Below are 21,928 nucleotides of genomic sequence, written 5' to 3'. Positions count from 1 at the left end.
ACATAATCTGAAATTATTGCAGTTAGTACAAATAATGCCTGATGTCCTTTGGCTGCAGGAAATTTTTAAAAGTATTTTAAAATTGAAGTTTGTGCCTACTGAGTGTCTTAGAAAAGAAACAAGGAAGGGACGAACTGCTGTGTGTTCCCTACTGGCTAATCCTTGAAATGGGCTTCTGAAATTCTTTTGCATTTGAAATTAATGACAGTCATTCACCAGTTAGTTTAGTCTAAGTTTCACATCCAGAGAAGTGGATAAATGCCACTTGAATAAAATGCTCCAAAAAGTTCCCATAAAGAGCTTCCAAGCATGTAAAAACACTTGTATTTTGGATCTTTAATAGAGCTTTGGTCTAAGATTTGAAGAGATATATAAAAAGCTTAATTTTAAAATATCTGGGGCTTAAGTCCCTATTTGCAGAATATTAGTTTATACAGTAAGTCTGTCAAGCCAATTTTCTGAACCTGAGTTTCAGTACAGTTGTACCGCTTATTTTCTTAAAATGACTACAGCAGCCCAAATGTTTATGCACCCAGTAATTTCACACAAAGATTGTGGCATAGGTATGTTAACAAGTTGTAATGCCATCATGTATTTAAGTTTCCTTTCTACAAAATATATATTTGAAAGAGAACTTATTTCTCTATTTGTATATAGAGTTATGAGATGGATTGAAATCATATCTTGAATAGATAAAACTGCTTGAATTAAGTATAGATTTGAATGGATTGGTTGGAAATAGTGTCCTACTATGACCAATAAAAAGCAAACAAAAATAACAATGAGCCAGTTTCTGATCTGAATCATGACAACGTCCAGAGTATCCAAGGAACGCCAAAGAGATTATTACTAGCAATTAACAATTAACATTACATCAATAATTCAAAGGGATTTTTAATATGAGATATTTCTAACTGAATGAAAAACTGTAGAAAAGTCTTTGAAACAGATTTTGTTTCTGGCCAAATATTTCACTGCTCAAGTTATATTTTGCTAAAACATTTTATAGAATTTGTCATAATTATATGCATTCACCAATTACTAAGATGAAATTGTGTTGATAAAATTATGCAAGTGACCTCTAAAAGATTAAGAATTATAAAAGCTCATACAACATTCTGTTTTTAATATAACTGGTTATTTTGGCATAATAATTCATACAATAATGGTTCTGGGGCTGGGAATAGGGCAAGTTTTGAGAGCTAAAATTATATTTTTCCTGAAGCAGCAAGCAATATAATTTAAGTATTCTATCACTAGTAATTTGATTTGGTGTTCATTATAATAAGAGTAATAATAATATATTCAATTACTATTAATGGAAATGTCATATGCACTTTGATAGAGGTTTTATTGTAATTCAGTATTAATCAGTGTATCATTAAAATAAAGTGTTATCATCTAATTTGTATTTATTCAAGCATAAAGGCAAAAAAAATGTCTATTATCATTCAGTGTACTAGTATACAATCAGTTCTTTTAATAAAACAACTTTGCTATACGGTTGCATCCTTTTCTTACATTACAGTGGAGCAACGGTATCAGAAAGTACATGTACTAATTCACATCATATACACCCAATGGTTTATTGCAATAGCAATATCAAATTTGATCAGTGTTCTCCTACCAAAAACACCTCTGCAAAATATTCAAGGGTAAAGCATGTTGATATAGATTTCAGAACCATGGTGTGTCTCTTATATAATAAAAGAATATTTTTACTTAAATAGATTAACTTTCTTAATACGTATAGCTGACTAAACATAGGTTAATATAACAGATCTTAAACTGTATGAGGGTAAGATTTCTCTATTTCCATAATTAAAAGTAAAAGTTTAGGTTTTTACTCATATTTTACATTCTCATTTATGGCTATTATGTAGAACAGACAAAAATGCATTAAAAAATAATGTTACTTTCACTGACTTTTGCAATTTCTGTAAAGTACTCACTGACTGAGTATGCTGAACCATTCTGGGGAAAAAAATCCCCAAATATAATAAATTATATAATGTATTAATTTATTATTTGTTCACTGAAGACTGAATTAAAGCTCAACAATTATATCTACAAATGAACTCTAAAATGAGATATTTTAAAATTAAGGATTATATAGATCCTTCGATTATTTTGAATTCATGAGTTGTTTGGCTTCTGCAGTTTTGCTTTGGGGCAAAACTATTCCTACTCATCTCAGGTCTAGGAGTGGTTGGTTCTCTGAAATGTAATGGAGAGAAACCAAGATCAAGAACAAGCAGAGATCTAAAACTTGCAAGATAAAATGGTAAAGAAATGGATAAAAGGACAACAAAAGACCACACACATTTGTGCACTGGCTGAGGTTATTAGTTTAGATACATCTGATTTTTTCTGGCCTTTGCCTCAGGAAAACTTTTCTTTAATACTCCTTTTTATTAAATGACTGCTAATTTAAGGTGCTATGATGGTTATACCTTCCTGGGCAGCTGAACTCCACCACAACCACTTTGTCATCCCCCTTCATTAAAGAAAAATGGGGAGAAAATACAATGGAAAGGGCTCAAGGGTTGAGATAAGGACAGGGAGATCACTCATCAATTACTGTCATGGGCAAAACAGCCTCAGTGTAGGAAGATTAATATAACTTATTGCTTATCACTAGCAGACTAGAGCAGTGAGCAAACTAAAAACACCTTCCTCCATCCACCCTCTTCTCCATCCTTCCCCAGAATGGCACAGGGGAATGGGGAATGGAAGCTGCAGTGAGTCCCTAATGCTTCATCTCCACCACATATTCATGGTCACTCTGCCTCTGTTCCACATGGGGTCCCTCCCATGGGATGCCGTCCTTCCCAAACCGATCATGTGTGGGCTTCCCACAGGCAGCAGCTCTTCAAGAACTGCTCCAGCAGGGGTCCATACCACAGGGTCCATCCCCCAGGAGCAAACTGCTCCAGCACGGGTCTCCCAGGGGTGGCAGCTTCCCCAGACCCCCTGCTCCTGCGTGGGCTCCTCTCTACCAGCTGCAGCTCTTGCCCGGGGCCTGCTCCTGCAGGGGCTCTCCATGGGCTGCAGCCTCCTCCAGGCCACATCCACCTGCTCCACTGGGGGCTCCTCCACAGGCTGCAGCATGGAGATCTGCTCCATGTGGGACCCATGGTCTGTGGTCTGCAGCACAGTTTCTCACACATTCCTTTCTCCCAGCAACTGTGCCACAGCAGATTTTCCTTTTCTTAACTATGCTCTTGCAGAGGCACAACCAGCATCACTTTCTGGCTCAGCAGTGGCCAGAAATAGGTCCCTTTCAGAGTGAGCTGAAGCTGGCTCTGATCTGACATTGGACAGCTTTTGGGCTCTTCTCACAGAGGCAATCCCTGCAGCCCCCCTAACAATCTTGTCTCTTGTCTCCTCATAAATGATTTTTGTCCCGTAAAACCAATAAACTTTTAATAATTACCTGAAAACTTACTGTCTTTCAAACTGATTGATGAAATGTTGCTTCATATCAGCCAGAAATCAGTATTCTTACCTGAACAGTGAAAATTCTGGTCTTGAAACTGTTCAAACCATCTGTTTACATCCTTTCTTCACAGTGAATAAATTGGGTACTGCCGGTAGTAAACAGTCATCTTATTATAGATTGGCATTAGGATAAAAGTTTTTAAGAGTATTATTTTTCTCATGGCATAGTACTAAGTTACATAGCCTTCACCTTTAGTTCTACTTTTTCTTTATTGATTTAGATTCCAGATTTCAAACATTTATGTATGTTTATATACAAGGATGTTTCTCAGCTGGTGTGCTGCTTCATTCTAGTCACTAATACCAAAGGGAGTTTTTGAATTAATGTAGACTATTAGTATACCACAAAAAAAAAAAAAAAAAAAAAAAAAAGGATAAATAAAGCAGGAAGATGTAATTTATACAACATTGTAAAAATATTTTAAGAAGGGCAGTTATTCGTTAAGAGCTAGGGAAATCAGAGAGATGATTTAACAAAATAGTCTAATAAAGATCAGAGTTGTGCTGAGCAATAATAAAAAACAGAACTGAACAAAATCTCTGAAATATCTCTAAATATAAAGTAAAGTGACTCACTCTCACAACCTAGGCAGTTGATTATAATGGATAATGGTGGTCAAGAATAGATCTCAGAATTTTATGCTACTCAATGCCTTAAACCTCTAGGTACACCCAATAAAGTACCTAAAGATTGTAGCATATAATATTTATGTAACTAACTTTGAGGTACATGCTATCAGAGCCTCTGAGAAATCATTATGTACCACATGTGAAAAAACACATATGATGAAATTGTAATTTTTTTAGCATGCTGCAGATATTGTCAGCAAAATGTAGAAGAAATACTATAAAAGGAGGCAAATTTTTAATCCTATAATTTGAAAGTTGGATTGTAATGGTAACTTTTAAATATGAGTCAAGACTGAAGAGGATTTACTATATCCTTGGAACACACTGTCTGGAGTTTCTTTCAGCAGGAATGTATATACACTTTTTTTTTTTTTTTTTTTAAATTTATTTATTTTTTTTAATTTAATGAGCAGAGTGTTTTCATGTTTTAAGTTTATTTGCAAAATGCCACTCAAACTTTCCACTCCTCACAGAAGAAAATGACCTTAACAGGGCCCTCAATGACTTCTGCAACTCTCAAGCCACTCCTCAGTTCTTGCTTCCCTAGATTTTATATGCTGACTGGATGTCAATGGATTATTTAACCTTCGTACATTTGTGCTTGCAGTCTCTTGAGAAGGTATGTAACATCATTCTGTTGAAAGTAGAACTACTTCATATTCAGTCATCCTCATTCAGTAATTCCGTAATCAAAATAAGACGTATCTGAAAAAATCTGAAATGTCCTAGGACAAACAGCATTGTTTTGAGTAATAAAAATAATGATAAAAGATTCAAAGGAGACCCTAGAAATATCTTCATGCTCCTGAGTAGAGCTAGATATATTATTTGGAAGATGATTGCTACTTCATAAGTAGTTTTTTGATGCTTGCTGGAGACTCCTGTCAGCAAATGGACTATACGTTTTTTTAATGACAGATGAGTAAGTGAGTGAGATTTACTTTTCAATAAGGCAACTCAACAGCTAATCCCATGGTATGCTACTATTTCTTTCATGGATGTCATAGAGATATTGAATATATTGAAACAGATATATTCTGTATCTCTTCAAGTCTCTGTTGTTCCTGATAGAAGCTATTCATCAATGACTTTTGAGTTATGAGCACAGATACTAATCTGTCAAACATCTACTGGCTTACATAAGATAGTCAGCAATACTTTCAGATCACTCTGAAGTACAGTTGAGGCCTATATGGCCAAAGTGATATCATTGATACAAAGAAATAGGCTGTCACTTTGTAAGGAGGTCTGATGACTGCTTCTGCTTGTTCTTTTTCTCCTCCTTCTCCTTGCCTCCTCCCCCCCCCCCCCCCCACCTTTTTTTTCTCTCTTTTTTTTTCTTAAGGAAAAAATAATGAACATTATTTTAATATAAATTATTCTTCCCTAAACTGTTATCTTGCCATAAGACAAAATATAAAATAATTATCCATGGGACCTCACATCCTGTTGTTTTTATTTTTCTATCACCTATCATTATCATCTCATGGGGGAAGAGATAGTAGGCAGATAAACTAACAGATTTTTGGCATTTATGCCAATTTCTACACAAAACCTTTTTCCACCTGACCACCTAATTCATTTTAGCTGGAAATGCATTTTTGCTTCTCTGCGTGAAAATTTAGGAAATGTGCAAATGTGTTTTTGTTTCATATTCCTCTCACTACTTTAGTTCAAAGATTCCAAACACTAAGAAGAGATGACTTGCTCTCAGGTCACCTAGGATAATTGTAATCTGTAGGACACAAAAACAAGGGACAGTCTTTTCTTTCTCTCTCTTTCTTTCCTTCCTTCGCTAAAAGGGAATTGGTGAATTTTCTGTTAAAAAATCATGTATGCATTTTTCTAAGTTCAGATCTAGTTAATGTAACCTGTTGATTTCCTAGGAGAGGAAGGGAACTAAAGAATACTACCTGCGGGAATGGAGTCAAACTGAGGCAGGGGCTGATTAGGATAGACAACGGGAAAAGGTTCTTCACTGAGAAAGCGGTTTCACACTGGAACAGGCTCCCCAGGGAAGCATCCACTACACTAAGCCTGTCAACATTTAAGAAGAATTCGGACTGTGCACTTAGTCACATGGTCTGAAATTTTGGGTAGACCTATGTGGTGCCAGGAGTTGGACTCAATGATCCTTAGGGGACCATTCCAACTTGGGGTAATCTATGATTCTATACCTGCCTTTGGTTTCAGTGAGAATTCAGGCCCTGAAAACAACTGAAGTTTCTTCTGGATGGTGTTTTTTTCTGAATAGGATAACTTCATTTCCCTTTTGAACACTTACAAGGATGAAGTAACAAAAGTGACAAATGCAGAAAACAGTACCTGAGGCATAGGCTACTTTTCAGCTGGCAGCAGACTATAGGTATGATATTATCATTTCAGACAAACATGATCTATGTAATGTGAAGTGTTCCGGCACGCTTACGCTCTGCCAAAGGCCAGAAAATGGGACCTTCATTTTAAGACTGTTTGGAAAAGGAAACAAAAACAACAACAACAGAGAAGGAACTTTTGTTCACCTAAATTTTATTATTTTGCCACTCCCCCACCCCAGTAAAAATAAACAAAACAAACAGGGAAAAAAAAAAAAAAAAGCACATTGTGGCATAGAGGTATAATTTCAGTTCACACCAGAAGACATCCTTCTCACTGAAGCGTAGTTAAGCCCCACAGAGTGCCAAAAAAAACTGCTAAAAAGTAACGTGTTTACAAGTTAATTTTACATGTCAGCATTATTTACTTGTCCGGTCTTGCCTTCAGGGCTTGACCTATCCGGGAGGGGGTGGGGGGGGGGGCGGAAAACATGTAATGCCATGCAAGGTTGTTTGAGTGAATGACTGACAATGTGACTTTAAAATTTTTAACTGTTTGCACAGAAGCAAAATACAGAAGAGTACACTATCCCCAAGGGAAATGTAGAAACTACCCATTGCTTCTCAGGTTTAAAGGTAAAAGGTGTAAGCATCCATTAAGGTGTAAGAAAAAGTGTAATAAGCTGTTTGAGTACAATCCTTATGTATACAGGAACATTTTCCTCTCCAATTTCCAACTTGGAGTGAAACATTTGACATCATGCTCTTAGATCAAGATTCTGATTCTAACAGCGGTTCCTACTGCAAGTTTCTGGAGAAGAGAGAAGCCAACCAGTTCTGACTGCTTTGGATGGGATGGAGAGAGCAAACAAGTGTAGATGAAGGAAATAAACCCGTAGGAATGTTTCCAAATAACTGTCGTTGTCCAAAAGCTTTAAATGGGTTGAATCCTTGAAAGCTAATTAATGGAAACTCAGGTAGCATCACTGAATTTGAAGTAGTAAGACAGACTTGCATCGCTGCAGAGCCTCAGCTGGAGTTTAAATTGGCACTGCCTCTAACTTCATGAGAATGGAAGAGAAAAGCCTATCTTTCTACCGTGTCAGCTACTGGCAGACTTGGGGGGGGGGAAAGAAGTTGTTAAAACCAAAAAGTAATGTTTTCTTAGGACATTTCACCCAATAGGTAGTATTTAGGAGTAACCAGACTACAAATGAAAGGGAAGATGAAACAGTAGAAGGTACTTGCGTGGCCTTAACTTACATGGCAAATGACTACAACCACAATCTGCAATGATTTAGAAGTGCCTTACACCATTCCCCCTTGAGACAGAAAAATGGGATTCCCGTAGTATTTAAGGGGAGTGCAATCCCTCTCAAAATATGAGGGCCTAAGGTACACACAACACTGAGTGCTGCAAATCTTAAGACTAGGCAGCACCAAACTCAACTGAGAAAGGAGGAGGGGTTTCTTTGGACATTCATGTAAGAGAAAGGAAACTCAGATTTTAGCCCTACGCAACTGTTCTTGGAGACAGGCTGGGAACTGGTTCTTTTGAACGCAAGGTTCCATTTCAGCACCTTCAAAGATGAAGAAATGGTTGATTGCCTTGTTGAATCGTGTTCCAGACAGAAAAAGTCACACTCCTATTAGAAGAAAGAGCTTGATGTCTTCCTTCAGTCCTAAAGATGAGTTTTGCATTCAGACGTACTCCCTCCAAGGTGAACAGCTCCCTTTACTTTTTGGGCTCCTATTCTGCCTAAGAGATTTGTAGCTTCAAACTTCATAATGTCTCCTCTCAATGAAGGGAGGAGGTTGCAGATGCAGCAGAGGGCAAGACAACTTCCCAAACTGCATTGCATTGTGACAAAACTACTTTAAAGTGTTCTTGCCAGGGCACAGAACTCCTTCGCCAACCACCACAGCTTACACATTATGGCAAAAAAAGGCTGGAGCGCATAGTTGACTTTTTTCTGCATACTTGCCACTTCAGGAGCCAGTCAAGCTGAGATGACAGCTTGAAATCCCAAGTGTGGCATAGGATCTGCTGTGCACCACAGAACCTGGTCCCCATAAGATGCGATGCTTTGGAATGCTGTGGCCGGTGCTGACATCCCTTCTACAGTTCCTCCAAAATACTTGCAGCAATGCGTTGTGTGCTAAGTCACGCCACCTTTACAGAGCGGTTTATCTTGGCACCAGATCTGGGCCTTTTGGAGTAGCAGGTTTCTCACTGAACCCCTTCCCCCCCCCCCCCCCCCATTGTTTTTATTTACAACTCGAGTACCCATGCCTTTAACGTCAGCATCCAGTTTACTTTTTCTCTCACTTCCTCTGCATGGTCACATTGGTAAAACTGCAGGGTCGCTCAGGCCTTGTTCCCACTCTGTCATCTTCCTTTCATGGCAGGACGCTTTCCCCAATACCTCAGACTCCTGTTTTAACAGGTGGGGAGGCAGATATGTTCTCTCAGGTGACAGACCTCTTCCAAACTTTCTCCACAGCTGAGATGCAGGCCTGTAGGGAAAATGAGAGGCTTTCTTCATACTGCTTTTGACTTACATGTTAGGAAAATTGCATTTCTGTTATGAACAGCACAGTCTCACTATTTCCACTTAGTGAAAGTTACAATAATGCCACCAGTACCTATCCCAATCTGTTTCTACTTACCACAGGGCTTAATTTGAGTTCACATTAAGGCACCTTTTTCACACTGCCTGTTTTTGAAGCTTAAGAAGCAGTTAGGAACATTCTGCAAAGTCAGGCTTAACTGTAAGCACTTGAGCTTCTGAGTTGGTGGGGCTTTATTTTTATTTTTATTATTTTTGTAAGACCTGGAAAGGGAGCTTAGAATCCACAGAAGTAATTTCACTGAAAACAGACAAGGTGAAAGAAGTACTCAAACTCCTCAACATTAAAGAACTGTAGAACCCAGGAACACTTACCCGCCAGCTCCTGAACTTCAGTCACTTCCACACAGCTTCACAGTGAAGTCACACCACCAGGCTCCCACTATACTGAGGAGGCACCAACAACACAGCTAGCTCATAAAGTCACTCAAACTATTTCACAGAGATGGGAGGAAACAAGATGGAAGGAAACACAAAGAAAAAGCAGCCCACTGGGGAACACTGAGTCCACTTCACCACAACAACAGAAAAACACCCTAGAGAACCTGAGCCTCAAACTCCCCACCAGAAAGGCACTTCTCTACAAGTCTTCAGGCTTCCTATATAGCAAAGGTCAAATGATCCACACCTGGCAGGTTTCACTTCACAAGGGTGGAGCCAAGACACCTTGTGGAATAGGCTCGTCTACCTGTCTTCAGTCTTTTAAGGTCAATTGCTCCTTATCACTAATAGAAATAACCTGACAAGGGGCTTAGTGGTTAGGGTTGACCTAATGAATGAACTGCAAAAGGTGCACAAGGGTCATATTTCTGTCATTCTGTGAGGAAACGTAGTACAGAGTTAAAATAAATAAATAGATAAATAAACAAATGAAAGAAAAGAAAAAAAAAGAAAAAAAGAACATGACCTTAAAGACAAAATTGCTATCATAGAGTTTCATCTGTCTAGTCACGACAGATAAAGAATATAACAATCAGAATTACTTTTCTTGGCATTAATGTTATTTAAATCTGCTTTTCTGAGATGTCTTCTTGATGCAGGACTTTCCAAAATCTAGCCCCGTGACCTCTGACTACACTATTTATTTCCGCTGTGTATAAGCTATCACATATAAATGCCAGGATCCGAATCCTCACTCACTATTCAGGTCAAGGACTGTGCTGAAGGTTTGGGCTTTGATTTGGGTACATGCCTACATTGCTGTTTCCTGGCAGGTCATGGGAAGAAGAGCGGCTGGCCTGGGGGAGCTTATGTACACGTGGCTTTTAGGCTGCAGCCAAACTGTTCCTCTAGATCTGGAAGTCTGAAGAGGGTTGCACTCCCCAAGCTCAGATACAACCACATGTTAGTCCGGCACAACCGATTTTTGTGTTCCTTGCACTGGCTGTTCTTTCACCTCCTCTCCAGAGGCAAGGACATGCGTCTCTTCTGTGCTCCTTCGTTAGTAAACAAAGAAGGAGAGATTAAGGCCTCTTTCTTCAAGTCAGTAAGAACCTGGGCTACAAAGATGGCAAAGGGCCTAGAGGGGAAGACGTATGAGGAGTGGCTGAGGTCACTGGGCCTGTTCAGCCTGGAAAAGAGGCGGCTGAGGGGAGACCTCGTTGCAGTCTACAGCTTTGTCACGAGGGGGAGTGGAGGGGCAGGTACCAATCTATTCTCTCCAGTCACCAGTGATAGGACCCACAGGAATGGTGTCAGCCTGAGGCAGGGGAGGTTTAGGCTAGACATCAGGAAGAGGTTCTTCACTGAGAGGGTGGTCGCACACTGGAACAGGCTCCCCAGGGAAGCAGCCACTGCACCAAGCCTGTTGGTGTTTAAGAAGCATTTGGACTGTGCACTTAGTCACGTGGTCTGAAGTTTTGGGTAGACCTGTGTGGTGCCAGGAGTTGGACTCAAGGATCTCCTCAACAAACTGGCTGATCGTGGCTGGGACTGGCGTACGCTTCGTTGGGTTAGAAACTGGCTGGATAGCCAGGCCCAAAGAGTTGTGGTGAATGGAGTCAAATCTAGTTGGAGGCCGGTCACTTGTGGCGTTCCCCAGGGCTCGGTACTGGGGCTGGTCCTCATTAATATCTTTATCGATGATCTGGATGAGGGCATTGAGTGCACCCTCAGTAAGTTTGCAGATGACACCAAGTTAGGTGTGTGTGTCGATCTGCTCAAGGGCAGGAAGGCTCTGCAGAAGGATCTGGATAGGCTGGACTGATGGGCTGAGATCAACTGTATGAAGTTCAATAAAGCCAAGTGCCGGGTCCTGCACCTGGGGCGCAACAACCCCAAGCAGAGCCACAGACTGGGAGAGGAGTGGTTGGAAAGCTGCCCGGCAGAGAAGGACGTGGGAGTGATGGTTGATAATCGGCTGAATATGAGGCAGCAGTGTGCTCAGGTGGCCAAGAAGGCCAACAGCATCCTGGCTTGTATCAGAATCAGTGTGGCCAGCAGGTCTAGGGAAACGATTGTCCCCCTGTACTCGGCTCTGGTGAGGCCGCACTTTGAGTACGGGTGCCAGGATTTTGTCTTGATGATACTTACGTGTCCCTTCTAACTCAGAATGCTCTATGATTCTATGATTCCATGTAAGACTGCACAAATCTTTAACTTACTTTCAGTATTCATTATCCATTGCCATCATAGCAGTTGGTACAGTATATCTTTCTCAAGAGATACTACAGAAATCATGAAATAAATTTTGAAGTATTCTACTTATATCATGATAATTTTATTCAGCAGGCAGGAGAATATACCTTCCAAGCCCATCACAAGCATCTATTCTTCAGGTCTATAGCCCACATTAATCAGGTAGTAACTAATAGGTTAGTCTCCAACTTTAAATTAGGTTCTCCAGAACACGGTCTCTACTGACCAGAAAAATAAATGTAGGAAAACCAGTTTTTTAATTTGAATATCTAAATGAAGCATTCAGAAGCGAGCAATATGAATCTTCCCTCCTTTCTTTGCAGTCATTTTGCTCCCTTTCCTTTGAGAGATTCTCACCTGTCAGGAACAAAATTATCAGATATTTCATTGGGAAAGAAGCCACTGTTCTGTTATCTATTTATTCTTTAGTGTAACAAATCTACAGTTTTGGTTTGAATCTTTAGGCACTACTGCAATAATAAACTCCAAAGGGATTTTAAATTTAGATCTAAAAATAGATAACAGAACAGTTATAATATGATAATTCTGTTTTCAGAAACGATCTGCTACAAGATTCTTTCCTTCACTGAAGGAAGGTATAGGTTTTCTGAGACAATTGATATGTTCTATAAATGTTTTTCAATTGTTTATCCCTTACAGACCTATATCCCACATCTCTTGGTTTAACAAGATGCAAACAATTGGCTTTTAGGAAGTATTGCTCAGAAAATGCAAAGAATGATTCAAAGAATAAACTATTACTCATGATTTCTTTTTGTGCACACCAAATTATTTACTGCCAATTATAGTCTGACTTTTGCTAGATATTATGTTTAAATTATTAAGCAAGATTTTAAGTAGGATTGGTTTCATAACTCCTGATATACATTTTTTCTCTTTTCACAGTAGCATTAACAAGATCTCTACTAGGCAAAAACCTACCAGAATAACTTGCAGATCACTACTAAGTTAATTGCTGTTATTTAGCAATATAGAGGCATTAAAGTGAAGATGTGGAACCATTCTTACTTAAACTTATAGCAATACCTCTACTTTTTTTCATCCTCTCAGACCACATCTTCATTTAAAAAGCTTATGTTACATAAAGAACACACACACACAAAAAAAAAAAGTAGACTCTGTTTACATTCTGTGGATCACTGGATTCTTGATTTAACACTCTCACATTTATTTTTTTTTCTTAAAGTCTCTTACCTGTGTAGTAAAGATGAAAAGGAGCTGTTTGTCTAGGTTTTCTTTGTTGTCGTTGTTGTTTTTTTTTTCTCCCTATAAAACAAAGTAAATCAGTAATCAGAAACATACATTCCTGTTAAATTCATGCAAGTCACACATAAATGCTATGAAAGGTTTATAATTTACATTAGATTTCCTGAAACACAATCTGTACTGACCAGAAAAACAAATGCAAGAAAACTAGTTATTTAATTTGAATGTTTATTTGACATATTCAGAAGCGAGAAATATAAATCTTCCCTCTTTTCCTTTCAGTTGTTTTGCTCCCTTTCAGATGAGAAGTTATTATTAAATTTAATTAGCTTCTTAGTTCTTGAGTGAAAGAGCAATCACCTAGATCTTCTAGTTAAACATTACACTCTTAAAAAGAAAGGACATTTTGAATCTGTACATCTCAGTGTTTCTACGGTCAAGGTTAGTAACCTCCTCATTTAGCCTAGAGAAACTGAAACATGGGGAAGAATGTCTTTACCAAAAAAAATATTGCATAGTCAGACTACCAGAGCTGAGAGAAGACAGCTCATTCCAAAAGGCTTCCTTCCAATGTTTTCACACTGTTATTAATTTCAAAATGAGCAGTATTACTTATACCTGTACTAAGCTACACATCTCCATTCCCAGAATCTTATTTCATTTAATTGTAAGATGACAGAACAGTTTGACCAAGGTCAAATGTATACAATAAAAGTAAAATAATTAGGTGTAAATTGTCTAAGAGACTTTGATACAAAACTTGATGTAGGCAACAGGATTACCACTCTAACAGAAATAGAAGTCAGCTTGAGAAATCAACCAAAAAATTGTGGGTATTTGCTATCAGTGAAGTGTTAAATTTTGATTATACAGGGACATAAAAAGACATGGGTTTACATAGACGTATGCTTAGAAGACTTTAATAGCAGCACTGGTATTCTTCTTGAGATTCAGAATGCTATTATTCCGATGCAGAGCTCCTAAGTGATACAAGATGATCATTTTTCATCTCACCAAGTAGACCGAAGGAAAACTGAAGTTAAACTGGTATCCCTATAAAGTAAAAATGAAGTTAATAGTTAACCCAAAATTCATCTTATTTCAAATAAAAGTTCTAGTTTTCAAAACAAGTTTTTTCATGCATGTGTTTCTTTTTTTTTTTTTTCAAGATAATTTCATGTACATTTTTTCAAGATAATTTCATGTACACATATGCACATGAGATTTATAGATACAATTATTTCATTTGGAGGCTGTAACTGAGAGTTCTGATTTACAGATAAATATCCAAACAAAGATTATTCAAGATGTTTTGCAGACATTTAGACTGATGTCTAAATAACATGACTAAATAAATGCTCACACTTGCATTTTGCTACCTGTGGGAACAAAACTGACCATTTTTTGCTATGATAGAGTCCTCTTAAATTTCTGCCTTCTTTTTCCTGATTATACATCCTGTATTTAACATCTTGATAATCACTATTTAAAGTGAATGGATATACCATGGGATGAGTTACTAATTGTTATGAATAAGAATAGAAAACTGAGTCCATTGAAAGAATTGTAGTTTTACTACCTTCATTCTACACTCTTATTATTTTTTTTTAAATCTACTAAAAAAGAACTATGAAGCAGAAGATATAAGCAGACTGACAAGTGTGTGACAATTAATAAAGAGGTACTGAATATTTAATTCATTTTTTCCATATTTCTAAGTAGTACTATCAATCAAAAAAGCATTTATGTAAGGCTATCATCAAATCCATATATAACAACTGTTTTGTCGTTTGTTTTTCTTCTTCTTATTATTATTTATTTATTTTTTTCGCATATACTGATACATCTTTGTAATACACAGTTTGGTTTCAAAGTCATTATTGGTAGATTCTATTAGTTATCTATGTTTTTTGGTCCATTTCTTTCTTTCCTTCTTTCCTTCTTTCTTTCTTTCTTTCTTTCTTTCTTTCTTTCTTTCTTTCTTTCTTTCTTTCTTTCTTTCTTTTGTCCGTCCGTCCGTCCGTTCATCCGTCCTTCCGTCCTTCTTTCTTCCTGTCCTTCTTTCCTTCTTTCTTTCTTAAAAGAATGTAAGCAAAAAAGAGAGAGAGCAACTACACATGTTGCATTGCTTCATGTGAGAGTTCTGCATTGAAAGCAGCTCCTGTAATTTCTTTATTATTTCTTATATATAACGACAAAGCTGCAGTACTGCACCCTAGCTGTGATGTATGTACACACTCTGTTGTCATGTATCTGGACACACAGTCTCTCTGTATCGTGAGCTGGCACGAGTTCTCCTATAGCAGACTTATAGAAGGCTAAAGTATTCTTGCTAAAGTACCAAGCTGATTGTACCTCTTCTTGCAGGCCACCCCTCTATGTGTTCAGTAAGGGAAGAAACAGACAAAAGTAAGTTGGAAAGAAGCTAGTCGTCCAGCTGGTTTTAGGACTCAGCTTTATTCAGTTAATTATTATTTTTTTAAGTTATAAAATAGCATAAAGAGACATATGGACACATTTTTTATTAGTAGAAAACTTCTTATGTTAGATAAAACAGATAAAAATTGTGAAATACTCAAACAGGACTTCTCAACTGACAAATAAATCAATAGCCACAAACAGTAAAAAGTGGCATTGTGACATATTTTGGAAGCACTAATTTCAACTTATTTGCTGATTTTGAGAGATGCTGCAAGAGCTGTAATCTCAGTGGAGGAAAATAATGGAATCACGTGGTTACATACAGAATTAAGTGAGAGTTTGACGCATTCAAGTTTGGAGAATCTTCAGTCACTAAGCAAATCTGAAAGTAAACATGTAGACCAGTGGAAAAGTTGTTCTAACCCATGAGATATGAAAACTTTTCTACAAAGAGAAGTTCATTGGCGAACAGTCTGTCACAGGCAACGAAAGACTGAGGATTTCTGAAACTGTATGTAGTGAATGGTCAGGGGAAAGGAAAGAGGGAGTGTTACACTGTGCCAGAAGCTTGCTCAGATGTCATGGAGAAAAAAGGAACAAGAGGTGGTGAAGGCATGCAGTGCAGTTCCAAATGTTTGAAACATCTTAATCAGGTTTACTTAAGAACTTAGACTCTACAGTGCTTATCTGAGCTGAACAGAGTTGCTGAACTTTTTCTCCTGAGGCTTTAGCTAAACTGTGAGGCTTTGAAAACCACAAGCAAGTTTCCTCAGTGCAGAATCTGAATGAAAGAAAAGACACATAAGGGAAAAGATACTGATTTTTTATTTGGAACTTAAAAATTTTATTCCCTTTGTAGAAAACACTCTGGGCTAAGTATGGTGACATAATACTTGCTTTAGCTCACAAGCTGTCTCCACATAGCTTTTCTTGCAATAATGAACTCTGAATTACACTTTTCAGTCACTCCTCCACAGCTGAAATTTATTAGTGTATGAGGGAAAAACAAACAAACAAACAAACAAACAAACTACAACAGAACAAAACAACAACAACAAAAAAGAGCACTTGTTTTAGTAGGAGTAGGACTTTTCGTACTATATTGAAACACAGAGAGTTTCACAGCTAGAGCTGATAACAGAAAAGCTTGGAATTCTTCCACATCAAAACTGCATGAATTTCCATCAAGGTAAAGTGTGTACTGGTGTATGAACAGGAACAAGCTGAAGCAAGTATGATACAGTTACTGAGTCAGTCACTGAGAGAGTAGCAGAAATAAGTATTCTGTATTCTGTGTTAGTCAGCAACTGAAGGGGACAGTGTTTTACTCTGGAAACCCCAAAGCATCAGTCATGGTCATTGTTCTTAATCTCAAATATGTCACATCATGTTGGGGTCTGCAGCCTTAAATACAGCAGTGCCCTAACATGGCTATAATCCTTATTCAGCATTCAAAGTAGGGTTATTTAAATGTCTGTATGTTGATACCTCATCTGAGGTGAAAATACTCTTACATAAAAGTACCAGTCATGTAGTGAATTACTTATATTTATTTGTTTAGTTTAACTCTAAATTTTTTGGTATTAGAAACTGCAGATCATTAGTTTATTCATTCTTGCTATGTTCCTAAGCAGGCAAAAGCCCCCACTGAACTTCAACAACCCTGGTTTCCCTGAATCAGTCCTGTTTTCATAGAATCATTATATGTACTATACTGCTTAGATAAATACCAGAAATAATTATAGGAACAAACAACTCAAGGAAAGAACAGAAATTATCACCTATACCTTAAATAGTTTAATAGTCCTATACCTTAAGTCCTATACCTTAGGACTTAAGGTATAGGACTATTAAACCCTAATACCTATACCTTAAATAGTTTAATAGTCCTATACCTTAAATAGTTTAAGAAAAAAAAATGAAGACACAAACCACTCTTCAGACTGTCCATTCATTATCCAGATCTTTGGTCTAGATTCCAGTATACCTGGCTGCCTTTGACTGCAGCAGTTCTCCACCTTTCCACCACCACAGTCATTGTCTGTTCCTTAAATCTTGAGCACTGTGGAGCAAAGCAGAGCCAGGAAACCTTGTTTTCTTCTCTCTGTTTTTGGGTGGGTGCTCTAGTCCCCTAGACTTCTAGGAAAAAACAAGGTTCAGAAACAGGGTCCAGTTCTGAACGCCACTTCGATATATGAGCCCTACTACAGTTCTAGGTAGGTGCCTGAGACCAGGCAGTATTGCCTTTCTCTTCCTTGCTAGTTTCCTGGCTCTTGCCCTCTATGTTGACATGGTATATCACATTCTTGGTCGTATGACCGCCTTTTCTAACTCTATATAAAGTGCAAGTACCTAAGACTATCACTGGGAATTTACCTCTGGGCATGTATGCTTACTTTTGGATGTGCTATGTTAAATGTAAAAGTATTTAAGCATATTTTAGTTCTGACCTCCATACACCAAGGAATAATACCCAGTATCTCCCTGAATTCAGCATGCATTCTGAGTATCCACATCCAAACTGGCCTATATTTTTTTAACTGTTTAGTTAAAAAAAATAGATTGTAAACAAGCCGTTTCTTTTCTGGTTTCTATGTATGCGCTATAAATTTTACTATAGATATTTATTTGCAAGTTCTTGAACTGAATTTGCTTATCAGAACTTACACTGTCTGTATCTTGTTCTATATTCACACCAACCCCCTGAAGCTACAGAAGTAAATATCACTCATGTGACTAGTTTCATTTATGATTCCTGTCTGCTGATATAATACCATTATATTTGGTCTCACAAAACTGCAAAGTAAAGGTTACATTAAGACAAAACAAAAAAAAAGCCTGGTTCATTGACCTTTAAAACCAGTCACAAGCAAACATCTTGTCCATCCAAATCCTGCAGGGCTTACTGTATCTCTAAGACAGAACCTCGAAATTTACATAATGCAGAGTTTCTCCTAGGAAAACATAGCCAAAGCAGAATCCTGTTGCAGCCATAAAGTAGGAAACAAATTAAGGTATAATAAACATGTTTGTCTTGAACCCAGACATAAGCACACCTAAAGCAGGGTGATCTGTAACTGTATACAATACTTTTATAACACTGTAAGAGTACTAACAGAATTTTGTAACACAGTTAAACATAAATATATAAGCAATGCGTAGTCACAAAGCGCTGAACAGATAATTGCACAACCAAGGTGCAGGAAAATATGTGTAAGCAGTAATATCTACAAAGAGATAAGGGTTTACACCAAAAATAAATAAATAAATAAAAATAAAAATAAAAATAAAAATAAAAATAAAAATAAAAATAAAAATAAAAAAAATAAAAATGTCTGGTGAAACCAAAATAATTTCACATAATGAGCAGGAGAGATATCTGATGGAACCAGAATGATCCTGTAGAGTAAGCAGGAAACATGCCTAGCAAAACTAGAACAAGCCCTGCTCCCACAAGTAAGATGCACTATGGCAAGAGCATATGTGAAAACATTCCCTTGTCTTCCCCTATGAAGGAGATAAGGAGCATAAAGCATCAACAAGAAAGGAGAGATAAGGAAGAAAATTGACAACCCATTGGCATAAGTGATCTCCAATTTCCTAAGTGTTACAAAGATGTCTGCATACATAATATACATATGGATATTATAGAATCATTGAACTATAGAATCATAGAATGGCTTAGGTTGGAAGGGACCTTAAAGATCATTCAGTTCCAAGCCCCCTGCCATGGGTGGGGACACTTTTCCCTAGGTCAGGTTGCTCAAAGCTCCATCCAGTTTGTCCTTGAACACTGTCAGGGATGGAGTATCCTAAACTTCTCTCAGCAACTTGTTCCAGTGCCTCACTACCCTCTGAGTGACGAATTTCCTCCTAATGTCTAATCTAACTCTCCCCTCATTTTGTTTAAAACAATTTCTCCTTGTACTATCACTACCTGACCATGTAAAAAATCATTTTCTCTCTTTTTTACAAGCCCCCTTTAAGCCCTGGAAAACCTCAATGAGGTCTCCACAGAGCCTCTTCTCCAGGCTCAGTTCTAACTTTTAGCACATAAGGAGACAGTAACCTGACAACTAGCATACAGCAGCTCAAGTTCTATGCCCTACAAAATTATCTGCAAACTTTATAAATCTGCTGGTGACTTTCAGGGGCTGTTTTCATGTCTATTTTACACAAAACAAGGAATTTCAACAGAGCAATTGCAATATGCAGTACTTTCTAAACTTTCAAAAGCAAATCCACAGTATATATAATCACACTTTGTGCAGGACCTAATAAGGAGATTCCAAAATTATATTCACTGAGTTAAGAATTGTGCAGAATTATAGCTGTGTAAAGCAGTGTGTTGCTACCTGGACTCACACTTGCGAAGCATCTGCAGTAAGTTGTAGTTATGTAGTTGTGTAAGAGTCTCTGAACACTGACAGAATTTTATCATGGCAAAAGGGTAAATTCTGCACGCCATATGAAAGTGGTTTAGAGATGAGTATACTCTTATCCCACTACAGAATGCACTGATTTTATATTAGATGTTATTTATTTTGGCATTTTCTTATCCTTAGAGTAATTAAATGAAATCATGACCACAGTAGGACTGGATCTTTTTTTTTTTGTGTGTCTTTTTTTTTTTATTATTATTTTTCTAAAATTAATCAATATTGTAATAGCTTCTCTTTATTTCTGAAGTTCCCATCATAATATAAACATGTCTTTGCTTTGTTTCCTGGTATTCCTGACTATATTTTACTTACAGGCTGACCGTAAGTTACAACCTTTTAAACTCATTCCAGACAAAATTAAAATCTGATATATATCAATATCTAATATATTCCATTGGGTCAACAATGTTCACAGTGATTGATAATGGCAAAATATGCCTTTAAGATGAAGAAGTCCTTAACACAGTGGCAGAATACAATGGCATAGATTATTTGTATTAGTTCCTAGACAATCAAAGAATACTGGAAAATACACTTGCTACAGCTAATCAGCCTGATTAAAAATACAGAAATAGAGAGTCAAAGCCAGTGAGATAACAAACCGAGAGCATGTTGCAGGTTCCAGGCCATTCACTACATTCTCTAAGGTAAAATATCTGTAGGGTTGAGTCTTATCTTGTGGGAGGGAGCCTGAAATAAAGAAGAGAACTGAGGTAACTGCACCTGTTAGAAATAAATAAATAAATAAAACATTTTTTGAAAATGTAAATTATTAGAAAAGCAACTTGGAGTCCCACTTTTTTCTCACAACAAGGAGACTTAAAATAATAATAATAAAAAATAATAATAAATAAAAATAAAAAACGTGATGTTACAAAATTCCTGACTATTAAAATAAGAAAAAAAAAATGTGAAGAATAATTGTTGCAGCAAGTAGAAGAAAAGCTTCCTCTTAAAAGTGTTCTAGTCTTTGTGCTTAATTTCTCTTTATCAGGCATCGTAGAATATTATTGCCAGTGTCATTTAGACCTTTGTTCATAGGGCCGAATAAAACCTCAGGGAACAGAGGATGGTCTTTTGAACATTACAGAAGCGAGGATAAATCCCTACCAATTCCAAAACATATGTTAAAATATAAAAAATACCTTTTTGAAAAAATTATGCAGTATATACTGCATTATTTTTATCTTTAGGATAAGAATCATATTCATTATATCAAGTTAATTTTTTTTTTTTTTTATATATTTCAGTGTTAGCAGCTACTGCTGTTGTTTTTTTTTTACAAAAGTGACTACACAATTATTTATATTAGAATTTAACGGCAGTTAAAAGCCTAAAACCATCAAATTTTAGTGTCAACTATTTGAATTCCAGATGCCAGATTGTCAAATAAGCCAAATTAAAGAGGAATGAAAACCCCACACGTGTGAGACTTCACTAATAATGACAACTAAAAGCCTGTAAAATAGATGTATAATGAACTATATATGAGACCATGTAAAAATGTATAAGTGAACAAATGTCAATTTGGACCAAAGCCAAGAAGAGAAATTGAAAGTTCCTTTTATGGGGAAACTTGAGTGGAAAATGGTGTTTAAATTACTAAGAAAATCACAAACTGCAACAAAAGTAGAGTGCAGTTCCAAAAGCAAAATCAGCCATGAATAAAGATTGTGGAACCTGGTATAGAAATAACATGCCTGTCCCTGAAGTTAAAACTTGCAGGAAAAAAAAATATGTATATATATATATATATATATATATATATAATATATATATAATTAATCTCTGCTCTATACCATTCAGTTCAGTTAAGATACATCTACAGCTTCATCTGTTTCAAAGCATAATTTCATCAAGTTCATTTTAGGTAGGATGTTAAATTTACCACTGAATCTTCTGCTTTGAACATTCTCAATTCTATTCGCCACACCAATACGCCAATCATGATATAGTCATTTAATTTCATTTCCTGTCACCTTCAAAAATAATTATCATTTTCCTTTCATGTCTTGCTTTTTTTTTTTAACTGTCTCATTTGACAATATGGTCTTGCAAATCTATGTAACTAAAAAGTTGCATTTCCTTATCTCAAATTTTCCATGTCTTAATCTCTTTTTCTTGG

At 36.9% G+C, this 21,928-nt stretch overlaps 1 long non-coding RNA gene across 1 annotated transcript; it reads right to left on the bottom strand.

Moving 5' to 3' along the window:
- Window positions 1-6,791: 6,791 nt before the first annotated feature.
- Window positions 6,792-9,712, bottom strand: LOC137860179 (uncharacterized). Its single transcript, XR_011098760.1, has 2 exons — window positions 9,392-9,712; window positions 6,792-8,963 (listed from the first exon to the last, which is right to left on the bottom strand). It is a non-coding gene; the product is annotated as an uncharacterized lncRNA (long non-coding RNA).
- Between the last annotated feature and the right edge of the window lie 12,216 nt (window positions 9,713-21,928).

This window comes from Anas acuta, chromosome 1 (genome assembly GCF_963932015.1).
Source record: "Anas acuta chromosome 1, bAnaAcu1.1, whole genome shotgun sequence".
NCBI lineage: Eukaryota > Metazoa > Chordata > Aves > Anseriformes > Anatidae > Anas > Anas acuta.
This window is presented reverse-complemented; position numbering and strand designations above follow the sequence as displayed.